The sequence below is a fragment of the Strigops habroptila genome, chromosome 8 (genome assembly GCF_004027225.2).
Source record: "Strigops habroptila isolate Jane chromosome 8, bStrHab1.2.pri, whole genome shotgun sequence".
Classification (NCBI taxonomy): Eukaryota; Metazoa; Chordata; class Aves; order Psittaciformes; family Psittacidae; genus Strigops; species Strigops habroptila.
The window spans coordinates 17,158,143-17,162,248 of NC_044284.2; the positions used below are offsets into that span (position 1 = coordinate 17,158,143).

Below are 4,106 nucleotides of genomic sequence, written 5' to 3' on the forward strand. Positions count from 1 at the left end.
AATATAGTGAGATTTTTCAGTGGTATTATGCATACAGTTGTTTTGATTTAAAGATGCAGTTCCACACAAATTACTCAGACATGAAAGGGTATTATTTTAAATGAAATAAAGTACAACTTGTTGCAAGGTCTTAAAGCTGAATTCCACATCCGTTCCAGAGTGGGAAGATAAAAAACACTGAAGGTTTATGGCATGGCTCTCAGTGCTGTGAAGTTGTAAATTTCTTGCAGACCTACATGTTGGAACGCTTGCTGATCCACAGATATTGTCCGTTTGGATTTTGTTACTAAATGGGGCATTTTAAAAATTGAGGGTCTGTAAGAAAGACAGACAATACAGCCAGAGCCTTAAACCCTGTCTAGGGATTCTTGGAATGTCAGACCTGTCTAATTCCATGGGCTGTGCTAAAACCTTAGAAGATAAATAAAATGAAAATCTAGCAGCATCTGTTGTAATAGTAAAAGTGCATTCTTGTCTTAAGCTCATAGTTAGTTTAGGAAGTTGGCCTATGTGCTGACTTTTTCAGAGCATAGGCTTTTAGACGTTTTTTATTCTTTCTTTTTGAAATATGAGAAAATATAGCAAGTTTTAAAATGAATAAACTGTATTTTTCATGGTAATTACAGCAAAAGAATTACTCTGGGTGAGCAAGGGCTAAACTGTATTGCTTACCTATCATTGCTTAAACTTAGATTCAAAGAAGGGGGAAACCATAATGCCTGTGGGAACGAGGGGGAATAGCAAAAACTCCTACCAGAACCGTGAATCCATCCTCACCAATACCTCAAATTAAATTTCCTTTTTTTTTTTTTTTCCTGAAGATTGGCAGTGATGAAATTTCATTGAGTTTTGATTTTTAGCTCTCTCAAAGAAATTTTTTTCCAGGTTACTAGCTGCTGTTCACATCCAAGCAAGGTACTAGGCCACTTTAAATAAATCATTTGACCTCTCTGCACTGCATCTTCTCACTGTATCTTTGTGCCAAAGTTCAGGGATCTTAACTCAGATTTGTAAGCTGCCTGCAAAAGAGGTATGATATAGATAGCAATAATTGTGTGTTTGGTTATTGTTAGAAATTAAACTTGCTGAACAATCTTATGTAAAAAGGACAGAAAAAGATTGCTTTAAGTGAAATAAATCTCTTCTTAAATTCATAAACTGTTCGAAGTTGCTTATATTCTTAAGTACTTGATCATGACGATCAAGAGAGCCAGGAAATGCCACTGTTTTCATACTGAATATTCCAGAACTTTCCATAGTATACTAAAGTAAGTTATCTCTCTCTCTCAGCCCACTTTTTCCTCCTCCTTCTGACATGAAGCCGCTGGATTATCAGTTCACTGCCATGGCACAATAGAGTTGGGGGAGCGTTCTTTCACCTGTCTTCTAGGTAGTTTTATTTTCGTATGTGGTGCTGCTTACCTTGTGTTTTTACAACTTGACTGTGTTCAGCTTTCATGGAAATAAATCTTTAACTAAAAAAGCCATAAATATAAATATAAAAACAAAATCATTGTCTACTTGATAGAATTATGGTTAAATGCAATTGCTTTAGAGAATCTGTTTATACAAATACCCTTTCCATGAAACAAACTATGTTAAAAATCTTTGACATGATAAAATCTCTGAGGGTATTTGTGTTTAACTAAGTCTTAAACCGTTTTCTAATCTATATGTACCTACTGGACAGGAAGCAACGAAATTAAAATACCTTCTGGACTAGGACTCAGGAGACTTGAGGTAAATTTTTGCTATCCAGAGTCTAGGAATTTCTGAGCATTTTCTAGGCATTCCTCAATCTAGAACCTTTCTAGATATTTGTAATTTCTAAGAATTTGTCTCTGTTTTCTAGGATTTTTATCTTGTATTTTTCTAGGTATTTCCCAGTCCTCTTCAGGAATTTCTCATTCCAGAACATTTCTAGGAAATTTGCCTTGCTTTACTTGTATTTCCCTGTACTTTTGAGTAGTTTTTCTGTCTTTTTAGATATTCCCACTGCTTTCTAGCAATTCCAAAATCTAGAACATTTCTAAAAAATCTTTGGATGGTTTTGAGGAAGTTCATTATGCTTCCTGAAATTTCACTGATCTAGAAATTTTACAGGTCATTCAGTGAGCATTCTAGGAATTTCAGTGCAATTTTGAGGAGTTTCCTATTGCATTTAAGGACTTTAAAACTGCTGCTTAGGACCTTTTCTGTTCATAAAATCATTCTAAGATTTCCATAGTTCTTTCTAATATTTTTTTTTTTCTCATGTTCTGCAAGAATCTCGTTGTGGTAGAACCTTTCTAGGAAAATTCCAATGGTTTCTAGGTATTTGCACATCATATTCCCTTCCAGGAATTCTTCTGTTTAAAATCTTTCTAGGAATGCTGCAATCTAGAACCATTCTAGGATTTCTCATTGTAAAGGCATAAGGAACTGAAAAATGGTCTGCTCAGTTATATTTACAAAATAATGTGTGGCTGGGTAAAAAGAACAAGCTTTTTTTTTTAAAAAAAAAAAAAACCAACAACACAAAAAAAAGTAGCAATTTAGGTCATGGAACTTTCACCTGTGCTAGTTATAAAATGTACCTGCAAAATTTATACTGTTTGGAGCCAAGTTCTAGTATCAGACTGATTAAATTAACACCTCAGCACAACAGGGCTACATAATGCCAGACTTTGTAACAGTGCAGTATGATTTATAGTTGACTCAATTCTAATGATCAGACTCAGGATCACGGTTCTTGAATAAGTTTCATGTCTGCCATGGCAGAGAGATCTATAGCCATTTAATTCTCCTACTGGCTGTAAATTAATTAGATAGGCTGTATATAAATAAAATAACATTAACTTATTTCCTGGCTATTTTATTACCTTGTTCATAGCCTATAATTTCCATATCATGGTCCTGTCGGATATATTTTTGAACATATTTAGGAAGAAGTGATTTTACCATCTTTCATCATCCTTTGTCTGTGCCCATAGAGAGTGTCTGGATTTATAGACAGACGCATAAACTTTGTTAAGTAATAGTCTACTTGCTCAAGCCAAATGCTATTCCTTTCAAAACTTAGCAGAAATAATAAACTTCCTGCAAAGACTACTTTTCATTTCCAGAGTATTCTTTTGTCCTGGGTTCAGCTATAGCAGTCATTTTTCTCCTGCTTAGTAGCTGGTGCAGTGATGTGTTTTTTAACTTTCAGCCTGGGAACAACGCTGATAACACTGATGTTTTTAGTTGTTGCTAAGTAATGTTTATTCCAACCAAGGACTTTCTCAGTCTCATGCTCTGCCAGGGAGGAGGGGAAGCCGGGAGGAAACAGAGACAGGACACCTGAACCAAACTGGCCAAAGGGGTATTCCATACCACAGCACGTCATGCCCCAGTATATAAACCGGGGGGAGTTACCCGGAAGGCCCAGATCACTGCTCGGGTCGGGCTGGGTATCGGTCGGCGGGTGGTGAGCAATTGTATCCTCTCCCCTTGTTATTTCACTAATCATTATTATCATTGGTGGTAGCAGTAGTGGTTTTGTATTATACCTTAAGGGGGAAATATGGAACGCTTCACGAATTTGCGTGTCATCCTTGCGCAGGGGCCATGCTAATCTTCTCTGTATCATTCCAATTTTAGTACATGTGCTGCCGAAGCTGAACCCAGGACATCTTTACCTGTAGAATTTGCAAGTGCTTTATAATGATGGCTTTTAGAATCCGAATGTCCTGACTATTTCTGTAATATCACCCCACACTTCTTCCTTCAGTGAGTTTTTTGTGTAGCTCTGTAAACACAAGCAACCTCACACATGAATACACTCATGTAGGATCCAGTGCCAATTCCTGTCAAGGCTTTTGTAGCAGAGATGCAGCACCTCTGAGAACTTAGTGTGCTCAATGTCGTATGTCTTGAGAAGAGAGTTAGCAACATTCTCTTGTACCTTTAGACACAAATACCTAGACATTAAGGAAGCACTAGTGTATTGAAAAGGGAACATAAAAGCAGAGCACAACTGAAGGAGAAATGTCCTAGTTCTTAGTTTCATTGCTCTGTGAATAAATAGGCATTTAGAAAGACAGAAGGCTAAATTCCCCAAATTAATTCAGTAAAACTCTATGTAG

The 4,106-nt window shown here is 36.5% G+C and overlaps 1 non-coding gene across 1 annotated transcript; it reads right to left on the reverse strand.

The window, feature by feature from the left end:
- Positions 1 to 3,538: 3,538 nt before the first annotated feature.
- LOC115612395 lies at positions 3,539 to 3,646 on the reverse strand. Its single transcript, XR_003992994.1, has one exon. It is a non-coding gene; the product is annotated as a U6 spliceosomal RNA (small nuclear RNA).
- Positions 3,647 to 4,106: the final 460 nt, after the last annotated feature.